The 21586-nt window shown below is 52.2% G+C and overlaps 1 protein-coding gene across 3 annotated transcripts in view; it reads left to right on the top strand.

The window, feature by feature from the left end:
• Positions 1–330: 330 nt before the first annotated feature.
• The window catches only part of LOC136838116 (gastrula zinc finger protein XlCGF57.1-like), a 159189-nt gene continuing 137933 nt past the window's right edge, over positions 331–21586 (top strand). For 2 of the 3 annotated variants that reach the window (XR_010852879.1, XM_067102962.1), the window contains exon 1: positions 349–456. The gene's annotated coding sequence lies outside the window, so the exon portion shown is untranslated. Of the gene's footprint in view, positions 457–21586 lie in introns of all 3 variants that reach the window. The other variant, XM_067102956.1, reaches the window with a different exon arrangement.

Below are 21586 nucleotides of genomic sequence, written 5' to 3'. Positions count from 1 at the left end.
GATTTACAACATACATAATATGATCTAATTGTATTTATTACATTTTTATCAGTTCAACATGTTACAATATCATATTATTAACCCTTAAATAAGTAAAATAAGCTGCTATATTTGCGATACACTTTTACGGTACTTGAATGATTAAGTACGGTAGAAAATAAGTATATCGCCAAAAATGCTCCGTAAATTACATTTATAAGTAAAAAAATTAATTTTATATTAAATTATAGTACATTATATTTATTAAATTTATATAAATCTAAAATGTTATAAAACATAATTATTAACCGAAAAAGGACTCAAATGAAGGAGCTAATCGTCTTGGGTGGAAAGTGGTCGAGTGAGTGTAAACAAACAAATGATGGTGTCGTCGAATAGTCGTCCCGGAGATCAACACAAATCAATCAATTTCGACCGGAAATATTGACTGAGTGATCGAACTGGATATAAAACGAGGTGAATCAATGATTGAAGTTGAATTCGTGAGTTAAAAATTGTGTTAAATTTAAGATTTTTGGTTAAATATGGTTGAATGAAGAGAGGCATTGTCGGTCTCTTGACTCCTCCTAAGGAGACGATTTCCAATGTTAGTTAATTAACCGTTATTTAAATCGTTCATTAACTTATTTTCTTTATTGCGTTTATTTATATAACGCTGAAGGTTAAATCAATGCTTGAAGTTAAATTCGTGATTTAGAAATTGCGTTAACTTTGAGGTTTTGAGGTGGGCAAAATGTGATTGAGTTAGGCATTTCTCGTCTCCTGAAGGTCAAGGTTACAAAGGTCAGACGTTATTTAGGCCTTATTTGATCGATTTTAACTTTCTTCGTTTAGGAAATTTGTAGCCTTCTCAGGCCCTGTAGGCTAGGTTAGGCTCAGAGGTAGTTCTTCATTGCAGGGGTGGGCAGAGCTCTGCTGGCCCAGCGTTCGACTCTCTGAGCGGCCAATGAAGAATTAGAGGAATTTATTTCTGGTGATAGAAATTAATTTCTTGTCATAATGTGGTTCGGATTCCACAATAAGCTGTAGGTCCCGTTGCTAGGTAATCAGTTGGTTCTTAGCCACGTAAAATAAATCTAATCCTTCAGGCCAGCCCTCCCTAGGAGAGCTCTTCATCAGCTCCTCAGTGGTCTGGTTAATTCAAGATATACTTGTTCCGACACAATATACAAACCCTCGGTCCTTTACATTAGGAGATACTTTCAGGCGTAGGCTGGAAACGGTCGTTAAACTCTTGAACAAGGTGGTTAGGCAGTAACTACCTCCAGGTAGGCGGGGATATATACCCGCCTGCCCGGATGTAAACATTCCAGTTTGCTTTCGGCCGTCAGCCGTTGCTGACGTGTTTTCGTTCTCTCTGCCTGACTGTCGTTAAGCTCTTATTATCCCGGTGGGATCTTTCTTTTTTTGTGTTTATATATACGTGTGTTTGATATTTGTTAATACAAACCCGAGATTTGTGATAACCTTGCGTAAGCCGTCGTTCCCTGCCTGTCTTGGGTTTGACGGCCAAGGGCATAGCTGGAGTAGCGTAACCAAGTGGTAATGCTTCTTTCCAGCAGCCCTTTATGTAAATACTGAAGGCGCCCCTGTACTTTGGGAGATATAGTTTGGGATGCAATATCGTCACTCCCCTACATCCATCGGGACGTAAGAGTTAGTTCCCTTCTTGGGCTTCCGCCCTCCGTGTGTAAGGGGCATCACTAATTTCTTCCTACTTATGCTGAGTGTTACTCGCCGCCTGCGCTTAGAGATTTGCGGGCTGAGTGGGAGGTTATGGGCGTCGTCGATAAGTTCCGCTTCCACGGCGCCCTTGGTGGCCTCCCCTCTGTCCTTTTTTCTTTTCCCGTAGGTTCTTCCTTCTCTCTCCTTCACCCTCTTCGCTCGCTCATCGGGCGAAGACCCGGGGGGGGGAGGGGAGCGATCGAGCAACCTCGTCTAGAGTACCTCCTAACGCTGCGTAGGGCTGTTCCCCTTGTAGCAGTAGGTGCCTCCCTCTACTAATCATCTTTGTTTTTCTTTCAGGTTGACAGTGAGCATCGCAGACACAGCAGTAGTTGGCTGGATATTTGTTTCGACACAATATACAAACCCTCGGTCCTTTACATTAGGAGATTACTTTCGGGTGTAGGCTGGAAACATCCGTTGAACTTCAAACAAGGTGGTATAGGCAGTTAACTACTGTCCGGGAGGCGGAGCACTGCCTGCCCGGATGTAAACATTCCAATTTGCGGGATCGCTCGTTCCGCTAGCGTAGATCGGATGTTGTTCTTCGCTCTCTGCCTGACTGCATCTTACTTCTATTTTTGGTGGGATTTTTCTGTTTTTTTTCATTATCATGGAAAAGTTGTCTAAACCCTCCTTTCCCCAGTGTGTGTGTCCCAGGGTAGGGGGTAAAAAGTGCAATTCTTTTCGTTCTAGAGTCGACGTGGACCCACATGCACTCTGCACATCTTGCAGGGGCGTGTGTGTTCACGCGCTCCTGTGATGAGTGTTGTTTGTGGTCCTCCGAGCAGTGGGGTAAGTTTGAAGGGAGGAGGGGTTACTCGTCGTAAGCCTTCCAAGGAGTCGTCCGAGGGAAATACGCCCCCGACGACTCCTTTGGTGGCTAATGTGTCGGTTCGTTTCTTCCTCCCGGTGAAGCTTCCCCTTCTTGCTCCCTCTCCCTCGGTGAGGACTCCCCCTCCCCTTCCTCTTACGTTTCTTCGTTAGTGGAAGGCGGGGGAGAGTTGGACCAGGACATCCTCTCAGGAAGTCTCTTCCGTTCGGAGGTGAAATTTTTCCTCCGGATCGAGTAGAGGCTTCCATTGATAACCGACTTTTGCTTCAGGTTCCGGACTGGACAGCCAGGCATGATTCCCAACTCTCCTGGCTACACCTGGGCCTACCTGGCTCGGCCCTGGAAGGCTTGGCTCCCCTCCCCCCCTCCAGTCACGACCCACTCGGCAGTGGCAGCCACGACTACTACCGTCACCTTTTCAAGATTTGTCCAGATGCGGTTTCAGTGGCATCGCATCTGACACCCAGGTATCGGCGTGCCCATGGGCCAGCACGCTGTTCCATTGCTGCCTGGGCTTCTTGGCTCCATTCATCGCGCTGGCCCCTCCTACATGGTGACGTCATCTTTCCGTGACGTGACTGTTGCTGCCCCTGTTGCTGACCCTGGACTGGCTTTGGACACGGTTCCTCGCTTGACTCTCCAGCCCGGCCAGCCTGTCTGCCTCAATCCCCATCCCAGTGACTATGGCGAGGCCCGACCTGGCCCTCACGCTCTGCGGGAGGGGCGGCGCCTGCATCCCTGGCCCCGCCCACTTCTGTTCTTGGCCGACGCACGGCTCTCCCTACCCAGGCAATGGCTGGTCCAAGCTCCGCCTTCTCTGCCCGGGTTGCTTCTTCTGCTGCTGCTGCCCCTTCTGCTGCTCCTGCTGTTCCTGAATCTGCAACCTCGCTTTCCTGGCTTGGGGATTTGACTGCTTTCCTGAAGCAGGTGGTGAAAGAAGAAGAAGAAGAAGAGGTCTAGGAAGGTGTCGTTTTCTTCGTCTTCATCTTCATCATCGTCATCGTCTGTCTCTGCTTCTTTCCTCTTCTCCTTCTGAGGCTTCGTGGCCGAAGAAGAAGAAGTCTGTCTCTCCCCTAAGAAAGTCTCGCACCGAGGTTTCTAAGGGTCTGCCTCCTTCCACAGGGAAGGCAGTGGGTTCTCTCGTTGGCTCTTCCCGATCCTCGGATCAGGGAACCGCTTCCCCGGCCTCCGGGCCAGGGGCATCGGGAGCCAAGGGCGTGCAGACCAAGGTCGGCACTTCCCCCGCTGCGCCTAAGAAACCTCCTGCATCTAAGGCCAGCGAGACCGCCCGGACACTCGTTCGCGAAGTTGCCCCAGTACCGGGTCCCCAAGGAGACCTGGGTATCCCAGGCTGTTACGGAGAGATACTCTCGCCAGTACGGACCAGGGCGTGGGACGAGAGAAAGAGCCGGGCATGCAGGTGCTCTCTCTTCCTGCTGGCACTCCTTCTGAGTGCCACGTCAGGTTCCTGGACAGTGCTTCAGCCTCGGGGCCGGATGCAAGGAGAGACAGGGAAGAAGTCCCCTACTCAGTCTTCCCGAGAGGTCGGCCTCGAAGAAGTCTGGGGGCGTCCAGAGGACAGCGCAGCTCGCGCCAGCCAGCCGCGCGTTCGGCTCCTCCCAGTCCCCGGCCACGCCCCACGCGGCCAGCCTGGCTCGGGGAGGGCGCGCGGCTTGGCTTTCGCGAGCCGCTCCGCTCTCCTCGGGAGATTGTTTCACCTGGGTTGAAACGATCTCCTCGACCTGAGGGGCTCGTCATCACCGTGGGTTGATGACCGCTCCCGGCCCACTGCCTCTACTGGTTCTGCCAGTAAGGGCAGGGAGCGCCTGATCTTCCTCGCCTGTCCCCTCCGCCTCTCTCGGTCTCCTCCAGGGGCGTGAGTCGGAGAGGAGGAACTCTGGGATCGTTTTCTCCTCAGAGTCCAGCTGCGTGGGGGTATGCACCTGGATCGGTCCTTGGCTCGACCAGGTCCTACACCCGCGTGGTTCAGGAAGGTCCTCGAGGGGTCTGCGAGGTTCTCCCTCCTGCAGGAGAGTAGTTCGGGAAGACTGCACCCTGGAGGGACTCGAGGGTCCTCTGCCCCAGGATGCGGACACCCCGAAATACAGAGGACTTTTTCAGAGGTTATCGCGCTGATTTGTCAGCACAATGACCTTGGGGAAGGGACCACGCCCTCTTCTGTGGATTGTCCATCACGCCTCGAATCCTTCTGGGGACCCAAGAAGGAACCCAAGGCTTCGGTGGGACTGCCGTGGTCCGCGCTTGCCGAGGAGTTCTCGATCAAGTGAACGGTCTTGTGTCTGGGCAAGACAGCTCCCTTCCTTCGATCGAAGTCGCTCGGACAAGCTTCTTCCCCCCCTCTGCCTCGTCAGAAGCGCTTTTTATACTCCATCGGAAAGGGGCGTTGTCGACCAAACAGGTTGACCCGGACCTGACTCGTTTGGATCCGGGTCTTTCGTTGCAGCAATTGTCGGCAGAGACATTTCTCTCTCCCAACAAGAAGCTGCAACCCTGGAAGCCACCGCCATGGCGGCCTTCCAGGCAGTCTCCTGACTCGATCTGTGGTCCTTCACAGTATCGAAGGTGGCTGCTTCCTCGGGTGCTATCATACCTGGGGAGGACTCTGCCTTTGGGAGACTGTGCCAGTCTGGAGGTAGGGCTATTTCCTACCTTGCCCACCAGACTGCAAACCTGTGGGCAAACCTGGTTTTAAAGCGGAGAGACGCTGTTCTCTCTCGCTTTGCCAGGTCTGTAGGTCCCGAGTCGGCAATTGCTCTACGGAATGGACCGTTGCTGGGTTCCTCCTCTCTCTTCCATAGAGAGTTGGTGGACGCCGTGGTAGACAAACGCTGTGCCGATGAGAACGACCGGCTTGTCCACCAGGCAGTGGTTAAGACCTCCGGGTCTTCTTGTCCCACTGCAGCCAGGTAGCCCAGGGCCAGGCTGGCTCTTCCTCGGCCCCTAAGAAGTCCCAGTCTTGAAGGGGTCCCGAGAAACACCCAGCCTTCTTCTTCCTCAAGAGAGGGGGTTACTCCCGTCCTTTTCAGCCCTCTTTCCAGTCCAGTAAAGGGGGCAAAGGGAAGAAGAAGAAGGGGAAACGCTAGAGCGGCGTTCCCCCAAAAAGCTGCCAAAGGTGGGGGGGTGCCTGTCGAGCCATTGGGCAACATGGCAGCGACACGGAGCAGAGACCTGGATAGTGGATGTCCTTCGGGAGGGATATCTACTACCCTTCGAGTCTTGGCCTCCCCTCACCTACTCGCCAGTCCATCTCCAAACTTATCTTTCAGGTTCATCGAAGCACATCGCACTACAGCAAGAAGTGCAGGCCATGCTGAGCAAGAATGCTGTGGAAGTTGTGTCGGACCAGTCTCCAGGCTTTTACAGCCGTGATCTTTCTCGTGGAGAAAGCATCAGGGGATGGAGACCTGGTCATAGACCTCTCTCCCTTGAACCGTTTCCTTCGCCAGACTCGGTTCACGATGGAAACGGCGCGATCTGTGCTGGTTTCCATCAGGGAGAATGACTTCATGCTTACGGTGGACTTGAAGGATGCATATTTCCAGATACCCATCCATCCGTCCTCACGCAAGTACCTCCGCTTCCTCCTCGGGGAGTCGGTCTTCCAATTCAGGGCACTTTGCTTCGGGCTCTTGACCGCTCCCCAGGTGTTCACGAGAGTGTTCTCTCTCGTGTCAGCTTGGGCCCACTCGCGCGGGATACGTCTGCTGAGGTATCTCAATGATTGGCTAGTCCTGGCGAGCTCTCGCTCGCAGTTGCTACAGGACAGGGATCGTCTTCTCGAGTTTTGTCAGGATCTAGGGATTGTGGTAAATCTGGAGAAGTCAGATCTCACCCCCAAGCAGACGACAAAGTACCTGGGCATGCTGATAGACACGGCGGCAGCAAAAGTCTTTCCCTCAGGCTCTCGCATCAGCAAGTTTAGGCAGGCAGCACAGTTGTTCCTGTCTCGACAGGAACAACCAGCTCGGCAATGCAAGTCGTCATCGGTCACCTGTCATCTTTGGAGAAGGTAGTACCTCACGGGCGTCTTCACCTGCGGTCTCTCCAGTGGAGGCTAAAGGAACATTGGTCCCAGTCCCGAGACCCCCAGTCCTTCCTCATTCCTCTTTCCGAGGAAGTGAGAAAGGACCTTCACTGGTGGTTAGACGACAGGAACCTCTTAATAGGAGTATCCCTGCATACTCCCCCTCCGGACATGCTTCTGTTCTCGGACGCATCGACTGAGGGATGGGGCGCACACCTGGAGTTGCTGACTTCGGGAGTGTGGCATCGAGACAACAAGCACCTTCACATCAACATCCTGGAGCTCAAGGCGGCCTTCCTGGCCCTCCAAGAGTTCCAGGATCAAGTGATGGGACACTCCGTGGTACTGATGAGCGACAATACCACGGTAGTGGCATACGCGTCAACAAGCAGGGGACTGGTGTCCCACCAGCTTCATCAGTTGACGATGCAGGTGCACGAGTGGGCCGTGGCTCACTCAGTAGAGCTGTCAGCCAGGTACATTCCAGGCAAGAGGAATGTCGTGGCAGACAAGCTCAGCCGCCAGAGCCAGGTGGTAGGGACCGAATGGTCCCTCCATCAGGAAGTGGCGGAAAGGCTGTTCGATCTGTGGGGGCATCCAGTCATCGATCTGTTCGCCACCCGGCACAACAGAAAACTCCAGGTCTTCTGTTCTGTCGTGCCGGACCCATGGGCCGCTCTGCGGAGGACGCGTTCCAACACCCCGTGGGACAACCTCGACACTTACGCCTTTCCCCCCATTCTGTCTGATTCGCTGGGAGATCAGCCAGTGATGATCACCCCGAATCTCAGAATGACTCTGGTGGCACCCAAATGGCCCCAGGCCAGTTGGTACCCGGACCTGCTAGCTCTCCTCTCAGAGGCGCCGAGAGATCCCCTGGCCCAACCTTCTGCGTCAACCTCACGTGCAGCGGTTCCACCTGGCAGTGCATTCCCTGTGTCTTCAGGGCTGGAGGTTATCCACCATCTCTTGCGAGCGAGAGGCTTTTCGCGCAGTGCAGCAACAGAGATGGCAGGATACCTCAGAAGATCCTCCGCAGCGGTGTACCAGGGAAAGTGGTCCGTCTTCTGTGGTTGGTGTCGTCGTCAGAGGGGTATCTCTCTGGTCAGAGCTACTGTTCAACAGGTCTGGACTTCCTCGTCTTCCTTCGCCGAGAGAAGCTTCTCTCCGTTTCAGCTGTAAAGGAATGAGCCGCACTCGGCCTAGTCTTGCGGCTGAAAGGAGTAGACATCTCATCCTCTTTCGAGATTTCTCTACTCATGAGAAGCTTCAACGGTCTTGCCCACCCAGGGATCTCAGGCCCCTGCGTGGGATGTGACTCTCGTTTAAGGAGCCTGACTCGTGCACTGCACGAGCCTTTAAGAGAGTCGTCAGACAGGGATCTGACCCTAAAGACTGTTTTCTTGCTTGCCCTGGCATTGGCGAAGAGAGTATGGCGAGCTTCATGGACTTTCCTTTAATGTCAAACACTGGTGGGGATGGGGATCAGTTACGCTCGATTTCATCCCGGATTTCGTTGTAAAGACTCAGAACCTTGGTCCCTGACGCACGCGTTCGAGTCCTTCACGTTCCCCTCCCTAGAGGACTTTGTAGATAATGATCCAGACGAGATGCTACTGTGTCCTGTTAGGGTGCTGCGGCGCTATCTGAAGAGGACTCGGCACCTCCGGCCTGAGTGTCGACGACTCTTCGTTAGCACTGGCTCGACCAAGAAAGAAGTGTCCAAGAATACCATCTCTTTTTGGCTTCGTGAGACGATAAGGAGAGCGTACTCTGCTGCAGGAGAAGACGACACCGGTACGCTCCGTCCGAGAGCTCACGAGGTTCGCAGCATTGGTCCGTCCCTAGCATTCCGGAAGAATATGTCGGTACCACAGGTGCTGAAGGCAGGGGTGTGGTCCCGACAGACTACCTTCACCTCCTTCTACCTCCGGGATGTTGCACACAAGTCCTTGGACACTTTTTCCTTGGGTCCTGTGGTGGCTGCTCAACAAGTTGTGTAGATTATCCAGCTCCCCTAACGGGACAGGTTGCATCTCGCCTATGTTGTATGCGGTAGTGATTGGGAGATGAATTTTGAGTGACTGGCCTCTCTTCTTTCTCCCCATCCTGGCTCTCTTCCCACGGGCAGGGAGCGGACGATGCCGTTACAAGCTGGACCGGGCAATCGAGGCAGGTAAGCACATAACGAGAGCTTCCGTTCTATTTCCTTTCAGGTTAATAGAAGCAACCCCACTCCTTCCTCTTGCAAGGGGAGGAGGGAGTCCATGACTTTGAGACAAACCCAAAACTTGTATTTGCCTTATTGTCATCCAACGTCAATTCTTCCTAGCCTACTTTGCTTGAACTGACGTTTCCTCTTTCATGCAAAGGGACCCAGAAGTCTGACAACTGATCCTGCGTTTCCTACAACCCGATCTTTTGTCAGAGGCAGTTTTTCCCCTCCTCGCTCTTACGACCAGGAAAGGAAGACAAGGTGGTGAACTCCAGTCAGTTCAGAGAGACTTTTTCAGATTCCTCCCTCCAATCAGTAAGTCTCTAATGTAAAGGACCGAGGGTTTGTATATTGTGTCGGAACAAATAACAATTTTTAAAGTAAATTGTATTTTTCCTAACTATACAAACCCGAGGTCCTTTACAATTATGCCCACCTCATGCCACCCCTCAATCTGTACCTGGGCCGAAAGCAAATTGGAATGTTTACATCTGGGCAGGCGGTGCTCCCTCCTCCCGGACAGTAGTTAACTGCCTAACCACCTTGTTTGAAGTTCAACGGCCGTTTCCAGCCTACGCCTGAAAGTAATCTCCTAATGTAAAGGACCTCGGGTTTGTATAGTTAGGAAAAATACAATTTACTTTAAAAATTGTTATACCAAGAATATCTTGCATGAAGCAGTCCCGACATTCATTCAGTGTTGCTTCGGGATCAACCACAATACCTGATTAGATGACATATTTCCACGTCGGGATCGCTCTGACTCTGTTCCCGCCGATGTAGATCGATCGCTGTCATTGCTGGTTTTCATGTATGCTGTTGCAATGCCTCGTGCGTATCTGTGGTCCATTTACTCCTGCTGTTCCCTGTGTTTTGCTCGTGTCAACTCTACGACAGTCTGTGGGCTGCTCTCCTGGTCTCCTGCCGCAGCCGCCCTGATTGCTCCTGTCACTGCTGGTGACTTTCAAATGACATTCTGTCCGTTGCAGTAGCTCCTGCCTTCCGAACAGCTAATGTAGCTCCTGCATCGGATGTCCTGATTGTGCCCGCTTCTTCTCCTAGTGATCGTGGCCCTGGGGTCACTTCCGTTGTGTTCCTGCCAGCTGCCCCAGAGGGTTTTGATGTCTGCCATCCTGTAGAAGATGTTGGTGTGAAGGGAAGGAAGTTGCCCTTGTGGAAGTGATGTTCCTGGCTGTTGCAATAGCTCCTGCCCTCCAATCCTGTGCCGTAGCTCCTGCATGGGCTGTCCTGATCATTCCTGCAGCTTTTGGCGGTCGTGCCAGTAGGGGCCTCTTCCGTATTCCTGCCAGCTGCCCCAGAGGATTCTGATGTCCGCCATCCTGTAGAAGATGTCAGTTGCGTGAAGATGTAGGGAAGTCGTCCTGTTGAGGTGATGTTCCTGGCTGTTGCAGTAGCTCCTGCCTTCCGAACCGCTGCCGTAGCTCCTGCATTGGCTGTCCTGATCATGCTTCTCTTTGGTGGTTGTGTCCTGGCTAGCGTCCCGTTGTGTTCCTGCCGGACTACCCTGGAGGTTACAATGTCTCGTGTCCACCATCCTGTAGAAGATGTCGGTGGAGGTGAAGGAAGTCACCTGTGGAAGTAGCCACCTGTCTTCTTCATCTTATCTTCGTTTTCGTCTTCTGCACGCGTCTTCCCTTCCTCTCCCGAGGTCCAATGGGTTCCTGAGAATCGGACAGACCTCTTTCCTTCTTATGAAGGAGAGGAATGGTGCTTCTTCCCCTTGATGCCCTTGAACGTTAGGGACTGCCTCCTTCCGAGGAGGCAGGGTCTCGTTGGCTCTTCCTGACCTACAGGTTCAAAACTCATGAAAAGACTCACAGAGAAAACCCCGTGGTTTTTTGTGTTTCGAAGCCCTTCATCCTTTTAGCGTAGACCTCAGTTTGCGATCCGTTCCTGAGTCTTAGAGGTTCCGCCTAAGATGAGTTTTCCCAGTTACGATTAGGTTAGTCATTTCTTGAATCATTTAGCTCGCTCACTCACTCACTGGTTTCGTTGAACAACAAAACCACAGGAGTGGCATTTTGTTCGACAAACAAGAGGCAATCGTTTTTTTCCTCCTGTTTCATCTCGACATTTGCAGGTACTAAGTGTTGTTCTAATGCACCACTCGGCAGCTCAATTAACCAGATGCATTCCTGGTGGGGATGTATTGGTAGGCAAAGCCTGTGGGGTTTGAGTGATCATGACGGAACATGCTGCTCACTCTTTCTTCACTAAGATTCATGCAGAGACTGTTGGACTGAGAAATCCCTGTCTTGTACTTCTGTTGCCTCCTGCACACAAGGGTAGTGTTTTCTCACTCCCTCTATTTACCAGACCAGGGGCCGCTCTGTTGAGGCATGCTGTCTTTTGGTGAAAACTCGATTTGTTCCGACACAATATACAAACCCTCGGTCCTTTACATTAGGAGATACTTTCAGGCGTAGGCTGGAAACGGCCGTTAAACTCTTGAACAAGGTGGTTAGGCAGTAACTACCTCCAGGTAGGCGGGGATACCCCGCCTGCCCGGATGTAAACATTCCAGTTTGCTTTTTCGGCCGTCATGCGTTGCTGACGTATTTTTGTTCTCTCTGCTGACTGTCGTTAAGCTCTATTACGGTGGGATCTTTCTGTATTTTTGTTTATATATTACGTGTGTTTGATATTTATTAATACAAACCCACGATTTGTGATGACCTTGTGTAAGCCGTCGTTCCCTGCCTGTGTCTTGGGTTTGACGGCCAAGGGCGTAGCTGGAGTAGCGTAGCCAAGTGGTAATGCTTCTCTTCCAGCGGCCCTTTACGTAAATACTGAGGCGCCCCTGTACTTTCGGGATTAGTTTGGGACGTAATTTCTTCACTTCCCCTACATCCATCGGGACGTAAGATTAGTCCCTTCTTGGGCTTCCGCCCTCCGTGTGTAAGGGCATCACTAATTTCTTCCTTCTTTTGCTGAGTGTTTGTCTCCGCCTGCGCTTAGAGATTTGCGGGCTGAGTGGGAGGTTACGGGCGTCGTCGATAAGTTCCGCTTCCACGGCGCCCTTGGTGGCTGGCCCCCTCTGTCCTTTTTCTCTTCCCCGTAGGTTCTTCCTCTCTCTCTCCTTCCTTCGCCCTCTTCGCTCGCTCGTCGGGTGAAGACCAGGGGGGGGGGAGGAGCGAGCAACCTCGTCTAGAGTACCTCCTAACGCTGCGTAGGGCTGTTCCCTTGTAGCGGGAGGAGCCTCCCTCTACTAATCATCTTTGTTTTTCTTTCAGGTTGACAGTGAGCATTGCAGAGACAGCAGTAGTTGGCTGGATATCATATATCAAGAATATCTTGCATGAAGCAGTCCCGACTTTCATTCAGTGTTGCTTCGGGATCGACCACAATACCTGATTAGATGACATATTTCCACGTCGGGATCGCTCTGACTCTGTTCCCGCCGATGTAGTTCGATCGCTGTCATTGCTGGTTTTCATGTATGCTGTTGCAATGCTTCCTGCGTATCTGTGGTCTATCTGCTCCTGCTGTTCCCTGTGTTTTGCTCTTGTCAACTCTACGACAGTCTCGGAGCTGCTCTCCTGGTCTCCTGCCGCAGCCGCCCTGATCGCTCCTGTCGATGCTGGTGACTTTCAATGACACTCTGTCTGTTGCATTAGCTCCTGCCTTCCGAACAGCTAACGTAGCTCCTGCATCGAATGTCCTGATCGTGCCCGCTTCTTCTCCTAGTGGTCGTGCCGGGGCCACTTCCGTTGTGTTCCTGCCAGCTGCCCTGCCATCCCATCCTGTAGAAGATGTTGGCGTGAAGGGAAGGAAGTCGCCTTGTGGAAGTGACGTTCCTGGCCGTTGCATAGCTCCTGCTCTCCGAACCTGTGTCATAGCTCTTGCATCGGCTGTCCTGATCATTCCTGCTGCTTCTGGCGGTCGTGCCCGGGTCCGCTTCCGTTGCGTTCCTGCCAGCTGCCCCAGAGGTTACGATGTCCGCCATCCTGTAGAAGATGTCGGCGTGAAGATTGAAGGAAGTGGTCCTGTTGAGGTGATTTTCCTGGCCGTTGCAGTAGCTCCTGCCCTCCGAACTGCTGCTGTAGCTCCTGCATCGGCTGTCCTGATCATGCTTCTCCTGGTGGTGGTGTCCTGGCTGCGTCCGTTGTGTTCCTGCTGGACTACCCTGGAGGTTACGATGTTTCGTGTCGACCATCCTGTAGAAGATGTGGGAGTGGAGATGAAGGAAGCTGTCCTGTGGAAGTAGCCGCCGTCTTCTTCATCTTATCTTCGATTTCGTCTTCTGCTGCGTCTTCCCTTCCTCTCCCGAGGTCCTGGAGGTCCCGAGAATCGGACAGACCTTCATCGGCCGAAGGAAGGATGCTGCTTCTTCCCCTTGATGCCCTTGGACATTTAGGGACTGCCTCCTTCCGAGGAGGCAGTGGGTCTCTCGTTGGCTCTTCCCGACCTTCGGGTTAGGGAACCGATTCGCATAGCCGTGGGTTTTGTGTTTTGAAGCGGGCGGGCGCGCAGACCTCAGTTTGCGTTCCGTTCCTGAGTCTTAGAGGTTCCGCCTCTAAGATGGGGGCTGCTTCGGGCGCTCGTTCGCGAGCCGCTCCGAGTGCTCGAGATTCTATGGAATATCGAGTATCCCGATCTGGTCTGGAGAGATTTTCCTGGGCCCAGTTCGGGAGCAGTGCGAGAGAAAGGGCCGAGGCACCCAGGTGTCTCGGTTCCTCTTCCTGCCAGCACCGCAAGCGCTCCCCGAGTGTTTGCCAGTGCTCGGTCGGGTTCCCAGCCTGGTGTCTCGAACCTCTCGGTTCGAACACCAGAAGAAGCAAGGAAGAGATTCACTTTGGGAGTCCTGCGGGACTTCCAAGGGACTGACACTCTTCCGGAAGACAAGTTGGCCGATTCGCATTTTCCTGTGGGATCTTGCGTTTCGGGGGCCGCGAGAGCACGGCCTCTCGAGGCCATTCCCTCGTTGCCAGTCTTGGAAGTCTGCATCTAAGACTGGTTCTGTGCTTGGCTCTTTTAATCTATTAGGTAACAAAGCAGCCGCTCCCGATTTTCGGAAGTCTCGTGGGTAGCTCGAATTCTATGAATCACGAGCGCTCTCCTTACGAGAGGCATAGGACGAGAGAAAGTGTCGAGACACCCAGGTGTCTGGTTCTGGTTGCCCAGGTAGACACCCAGGTGTCTGGTTGCCCAGGTGTCTGGCTGCCGGACCCAGGTGTCCCAGGTAGACACCCAGGTGTCTGGTTGAATAGACACCCAGGTGTCTGGTTGCCGAGGGCAGGTAGACACAGAGGTGTCTGGTTGCCGGGACGCCCTTGTGTCTGGTTGCCGGGACACCCAGGTGTCAAGGCCGAGACACCCAGGTGTCTGGTCGCCGGGACACCCAGGTGTCGGTATACCGCGACGCCAGGTGTCTCGATTCTGCCCGCCAGCTGCTTGGTTGCTCGGGGCTTCTTGTTCTTGTGTCTCGAACTTTAGGGTTCGAGCATGCAAGATAGCAGACACAGAATTCCCCTATGAAGCCTTCTTCTCGAGGGGCCTTGGCCTCGGTTTCGGCCTCGAAGGAGTTTAGAGTTCGGGAAACTAGCAATTGTTCACAGCAGACGAGTCTGGCCTGCCCAGTTATGAGTCTGGCTCTGGCTGGCTCGACTTGGCTTGCCAGACTGGCTCAGGCTCGACTCGACATGGCTTGCCAGACTGGCTCGGCTCGACTTGACTCGGCTTGCCAGACTGGCTTGGCTCGTTTGGCTCGCCCCATCTCGCCTGCCTCCCAGTCTGCCGCATACCGACCAGCTGGATCGCGTTTCTCGTGATCGGCTCAATGCTCGGCTCGGCTCGGCCCTACTCGGTTTTTTCCGATTCGGGTTTCGTGCTATGCTCGAGTGAATTTTTTGCTCTTCCCAGGAAAGCACTTTGCCACGGCATAGGTGCTCTTCTTTCCCCGTGTGGCAGTAATCTCCTTCGGTTGATTATTGCTCACGGTCCGCCTCTCCTGCTTATCATTCTGGCAGGACAGGTAGGGCTACTCTTTTCTCCTCACCTGTTCTCTTCTCCTTTCGGTTGTTCCGAGAGGAGCGAGACGGACAGAGAGAGCTCCGACGAAATTTTCTTTCGGAGTTCGGCTGCCTGGCGTGCTTTGGGTATCGGTTCCCCGATTCTCTCGTATTATAACCAGGTAGCTGAGAAGGGTTTCATGGGATCTGTCAAGGTCTCCTCCAAGGGGAGAAGTACAGGGGTTTCACGATCCGGAACAGCGAGGGTCTTCCTCTTCAAGTTACGATCGCCCCGTGTTCTCGGGAACTTCGCGCTGATTCGTCGGCGCGAGGATCCCTGGGACAGGACCGCGGCTCCCCAATGAATAACCTTCATCACTTGCAACCCTTGCAGTTTCTGAGGGGGCCGAGAATGTCAGGGACCGCCGCGGTCCTGTCTTCCGAGGCGTTCTCGACCTGATGGATTCTTTTCTTCGATGGAGTTAATTCAGGTCGAAACACCAAGCTTCCACCCCTGCCTCGGCAGAATATGAATTCTTCTTGCCTCGGAGGGTCTTGCTGACCACAGTTTTTTGGGCAATTCTGGTGCTAAGAAGAAGGACTTTGTCCCAATTCGGATCTCCAGTTTCGTAAGTCCCGAGTTGGCTCGACCCTTGGGAACGAACCTTTACTTGGTTCTGCCTTTCTCTTTCAGAGATTTGCCAGATACCCTGGTAATCAAGGTTCCCACCAGGGCACTGCCTTGTCCTTTGGACAATGGCCAAGAATTTTGGGTCTTAGTCATTTCAACTCGACCTTGAGTTCAAGCCAGCCCACCTCAACTCCTTAGCTAAGAAGTCCTAGGCTTCAGAAGAAGATTGCAACTGCTGATGCCTGGACAAAATGATGCTTATCGAGTCTCTGGAGCTGGCAGCAACATTGCCGAGACCTGGGAATGGATTCCTTCAGGAGAAGTATCTATTTCCCTTAGGTCAATTCGGCAATTCTTCCATCCCGCCACCTCTCCCGTGCTCCCGATTCGGGAAATGCCAGCCGGCTAGAGCTAATTGTCTCGGTTCCCTGTCATCTTGCAGAAGCTTCCCCATGGTGGAAAATGGAAGTCTGCTTCCTTTTTCCCGTTCTTTCCTCTTCGAGGTATGAGGAAAGAGTTAGGCTAATGCTTGATTATAGGAACCTTCGAATATGCCTTCATATTCCCCTCAAATCTTGTGTCTACTCACAGATTCACAGGTTGAGGAATAGGCGCACACTGGTAAAGACCTTGTCTTGAATTTGTGTGACCGAGATGATTAGTACCTTCCCATCACCGTCCTGGGCTCAGGGCAGCCTTTTGGCCGTCCGAGAATCCAGGATGGGTTTTTATGGCACTCACTGGTTTCATTGAACAACAAAACCACAGTAGTGACTTTTTGTCGACAAACAGGAGGCAATCGTTTTTTCCCCTGTTTTATCTCGACATTTGAAGGTACTCGAGTGTTGTTCTATTGCACACTCGACAGCTCAATTAACCAGATGCATCCCTGGTGGGGATGTATTGGTAGGCAAGCCTGGCCTGTGGTTTGAGTGATCGGGACAGAACATGCTGCTCACTCTTTTTTCACGAAGACTCATACAGAGACTGCTGGACTGAGAAATCCCTACCGTCCTTCTGTTGCCTCCCTGCACACAAGTCAGTAGTGTTTTCTCGCTCCCTCATACCAGACCAGGGGCCGCTCTGTTGAGGCATGCTGTCTTTTGGTGAAAACTCGATATCAACGTTTTTTCCCTCCGTATTTGTCCGTTTCGCTAGGGGTTCACAAACATTGCTCACCCCGAGTTACAGACAAATACTTAAAGACTTCCCCTCCTTCCGAACTGATTGCCGAGGCATCGAGAAGAATTCCGCTTGACCCATCCTCCTGTGCAGCTACACAAGAAGCGGTTCTTGAGGCAGTACATCCCTGTGGGTTCAGGACTGGGAGACTTTCCAGCTTTCCTTGCAAGCACAGGCTTTTCGCTGAGCGGCAACAGATATAGCTGGATATCCCTTGAAGTCCTCTGCAACACTGTCCCAGGGACTGGATCCGTCTTCGCTGGTGGTGTCGTTGTCGGAACTTCTTCCCGGTCAGAGTCGCTTGTCAAGTCTGGACTTCCTCGTCTTCTCCGCCGAGGGCTGCTTCTCTCCCTTTCAGTTTTGAAGAATGTAGGCCCTTGCGACCTAGTCTTTTATCTGAAGTAGCCTTCGTCTCTCTTAGTCGAGAGTTAGCTACGGACGAGAAGCTTCTTCAGTCATGCTGTCCCAGGAATGTTTCTGGTGGCATGCATGTGACTCTCGTTTAGGGTTCCTGTCCGTGCTCTGCACTCGCCCTTACGAGAGTCGCCGGATAGAGAGATATGCCCTCTTAGGTCCATCTCTCATCTTACCCTGGCCTTGGCGTAGAAGATGGAAGAACAGGGTGGGGATCATCCTCCTTCTCGGATGTCGTAGGTGGACTCCAAATCCATTGGCATCGACTGTTGGGTTCGAGTCCTTCTTGTTCCCCTCCTCCTTGGACTTTGTATCGATGATCCAGATCATTCGTTACTTTGTCCTATTGGGAGCTGTGGTACTTTCGAAAGGTTCGACATTCCTAACCTGGATGTCGTCAACGTTTTCGCCAGTACTGTCTCTCCCAAGGAAGAAGTGTCTAAGGACACATCTTCCTCCTGACTTCGTGAAGCGATCAAGGAGGTACTTGGCAGCTGATGACAACGATACCGGTACCTTTCACCCGAGAGCTCACAAAGTCGATGGCTTGGTCCATCCCTCGCATTCGGAAGAATATGTCGGTACCACAGGAGCTGAAGGCGGGTGTGTGGTCCCAACAGACTACCTTCACCTCCTTCTACCTCTGGGATGTTGCACACAAGTCCTTGGACACTTTTTCCTTGGGTCCTGTGGTGGCTGCTCAACAAGTTGTGTAGCTTATCCAGCTCCCTTTAACGGGACAGGATTGCATCTCGCCTATGTTGTTGGCTGTGATGGGGAGAATGGAGGTTGAGTGACTGGCCTCTCTTCTTTCTCCCCATCCTGGCTCTCTTCCCACGGGCAGGGAGCGGAAATGCCGTTACAAGCTGGACCGGTGATCGAGGCAGATAAGCGCATAACAGGAGCTCCCGTTCTATTTCCGTTCAGGTTAATAGAAGCAACCCCACTCCTTCCTCTTGCAAGGGGAGGAAGGAGACCATGACTATGAGACAACCCAATGCTTGTATTTGCCTTATTGTCATCCAACGTCAAATTCTTCCCAGCCTACTTTGCATGAACTGACGTTTCCTCTTTCATGCAAAGGGACCCAGAAGTCTGACAACTGATCCTGCGTTTCTTACAACCCGATCTTTTGTCAGAGGCAGTTTTTCCCTTCCTCGCTCTCTCACGACCAGGAAGGGAAGACAAGGTGGTGAACTCCAGTCAGTTCAGAGAGACTTTCTCAGATTCCTCCCTCCAATAAGTGAGTCTCCTAATGTAAAGGACCGAGGGTTTTATATTGTGTCGGAACAAATAACAATTTTTAAAGTAAATTGTATTTTTCCTAACTATACAAACCCGAGGTCCTTTACAATTATGCCCACCTCATGCCACCCCTCAATCTGTACCTGTATTGAAAGGCAAACTGGAATGTTTACATCCGGGCAGGCGGGTATCCCCGCCTACCTGGAGGTAGTTACTGCCTAACCACCTTGTTCAAGAGTTTAACGGCCGTTTCCAGCCTACGCCTGAAAGTATCTCCTAATGTAAAGGACCTCGGGTTTGTATAGTTAGGAAAAATACAATTTACTTTAAAAATTGTTATATCGACGTTTTTTCCCTCCGTATTTGTCCGTTTCGCTAGGGGTTCACAAACATTGCTCACCCCGAGTTACAGACAAATACTTGAAGACTTCGCCTTCATCCGACCTGATTGCCGAGGCATCGAGAAGAATTCTGCTTGACCCTTCCTCCTGTGCAGCTACACAAGAAGCGGTTCTTGAGGCAGTACATCCCTGTGTGTTCAGGACTGGGAGACTTTCCAGCTTTCCTTGCAAGCACAGGCTTTCTCGCTGAGCGGCAACGGATGTAGCTGGATATCCCTTGAAGTCCTCTGCAACACTGTCCTAGGGACTGGATCCGTCTTCGCTGGGGGTGTCGTTGTCGGAACTTCCTCTCGGGTCAGAGTCGCTCGTCAAGTCTGGATTGCCTCGTCTTCTCTGCCGAGGGTTGCTTCTCTCCTTTTCATTTGTGAAGAACTCTAGGCCCTTGCGATATTAAGTCTGTTATCTGAAGTAGCCTTCATCTCCTCAGTCGAGATTAGCTACGGACGAGAAGCTTCTTCAGTCGTGCTGTCCCAGGGAACTGTTTCCTGGGTGGCGTATGCGACTCGTTTAGGGTTCCTGTCCGTGCTCTGCATTCAACCCTACGAGAGTCATCGGATAGAGATATGCCCTCTTAGGACCATCTCTCATCTTACCCTGGCCTTGGCGTAGAAGATGGAAGAACAGGATGGGGATCATACCTCGACTCCTTCTGGGATGTCGTAGGAGGTGGACTCGAAATCCATTGGCATCGACTGTCGGGTTCGAGTCCTTCTTGTTCCCCTCCTCCTTGGACTTGGTGTCAATGATCCAGATCATTCGTTACTTTGTCCTATTGGGAGCTGTGGTACTTTCCGAAAGGGTCGACATTCCTAACCTGGATGTTGTCAACGTTTTTGCTAGTACTGTCTCTCCCAAGGAAGAAGTGTCTAAGGACACATCTTCCTCCTGACTTCGTGAAACGATCAAAGGAGGTACTTGGCAGCTGACGATGACGATACCAGTACCTTTCACCCGAGAGCTCACGAAGTCGAAGTCTTGGTCCATCCCTCGCATTCCGGAAGTTTCTGTCGGTCTGGAAGCAAGACGTGGTCTCTTAGACCACACTCTTGTCTTCTTCCTTCGGTCTTGCCCACAGGCCCTTGGAACCCTTTTTCCTTGGCTCTGTGGTGGCTGCTCAACAAGTTGTGTTGCCTTACCTGGCTCCTTCAAGAGGACGAGTAGTATCTGGCGTAAGGCGTTGGTTCTGGAAGTGAGAAGGATTCCGAGAGTGACTGGCCTCTCTTCCTCCTCCTTCCCCGTCCTCCAACTTCTCCCCCTTAGGGATGAGAATAGGTCTTGAACCAATAGCTGCTGGAACTGGCACTGATGTGGTAAGACTACACATCGAGCACCTGTTCTATTTTTCTTATAGAATCATAGAAGCAATTCTGCTCCTTCCTCTAGCAAGGGGAGGAAGGAGAGACATAATAAGGGAACCCCTGTCTCGGTTTTCCTTATTGCCTCCGACTCTAGATCCTTCCAGCCTATTTTGTAGGAGTTACGTTTTCTCACTCATGAGAAAAGGTCCAGTATCTGACATTTGATCTTGCAGTTCCTACACTCCGATCAATATGTCAGAGGCACGTTTTTCCCTCCTCGCTCTTTCGACCAGGAGGAGTAACCCAGGTGTGCAGAACTCCAGTCAGTTCAGAGAGACTCACTCAGATTCCTCCTCCAACCGGTGAGTCTTCCTAATGTAAAGGACCGAGGGTTTGTATAGTGTGTCGGAACAAATAACAATTTTTAAAGTAAATTGTATTTTTCCTAACTATACAAACCCTAGGTCCTTTACACTTTATGCCCACCTCATGCCACCCCTCAATCTGAAGCTGGACCGAAAGGCAAACTGGAATGTTTACATCTGGGCAGGCGGGTATCCCCGCCTACCTGGCTGTAGTTATTGCCTAACCACCTTGCTCAAGAGTTTAACGGCTGTTTCCAGCCTACTCCTGAAAGTAATTCCTAATGTAAAGGACCTTAGGTTTGTATAGTTAGGAAAAATACAATTTACTTTAAAAATTATTTTTTTGTTTATTTGCCATTATGGATAAACCAACTAAGCCTTCCTATCCCTATCGTGTATGTCCCGGGGTGGGAGGGAAGAAATGTAATTCTTTTAGGTCTAGCGTCGACGCTGAGCCACACGCCCTCTAACCATCTTGCAGGGGACGCGTGTGTTCGTGCGATGCTCCTTGTAGTGAGTGTTGCTCTTGGTCCCCCGAGCAATGGAGGAAGTTCGAGGGGAGGAGACGTTACCATCGTAAGCCTACCAAGGAGTCGTCCGAGGGAAATACGCCCCCGACGACTCCAGTGGTGGCGAATGTGTCAAGTTCGTTTCTCCCTCCCGGCGAGCTTCCCCTTCTTGCTCCCTCTCCCTCGGGTGAGGATTCCCCCTCCCCTTCGTCTTTCATTTCATCGCTTGTGGAAGGGCGCGGGGGAGAGTTGGACCGGGACATCCTCTCGGAGGTCTCTTCCCGTTCTGGAGGGGAGTTTTTTCCTCCCGAGCGGGTAGAGGCTTCCCAAACTAATCCAACTCTTGCTTCAGGTCTCGGGCTGGATAGCCAGGCTACGGACTCGGCTTCAACCTGGCTACACCTGGGCCTACCTGGCACATCACTGGAGGGACTGGTACCTCATCTTTCCGCCACTCCAGTGACCACTCACTCGGCAACGACAGCCACTACAACATCTGTCACCATGTCCAGGTTCATGCAGCTCCCGGTATTGGTAGCCTCACACCTGGATACCCAGGTCTCAGCTTCCCCTGCCTTGCAACACGCAGTACCTCTGCCTCCTGGGTTGCTGGCCCCGTTCACGCGACCGGGCCCCGCCTACATGGTGACGTCATCCTTCCCTTGTGTGACTGTCGCTGCCCCCGTTGCTGACCCTGGCTCGTCTACGACTGCAGTTCCTCGCTTGACGATCCAACCCGGCTCTTCGTC

The sequence above is a fragment of the Macrobrachium rosenbergii genome, unplaced genomic scaffold (genome assembly GCF_040412425.1).
Source record: "Macrobrachium rosenbergii isolate ZJJX-2024 unplaced genomic scaffold, ASM4041242v1 171, whole genome shotgun sequence".
Taxonomy (NCBI): Eukaryota; Metazoa; Arthropoda; class Malacostraca; order Decapoda; family Palaemonidae; genus Macrobrachium; species Macrobrachium rosenbergii.
This window is presented reverse-complemented; position numbering and strand designations above follow the sequence as displayed.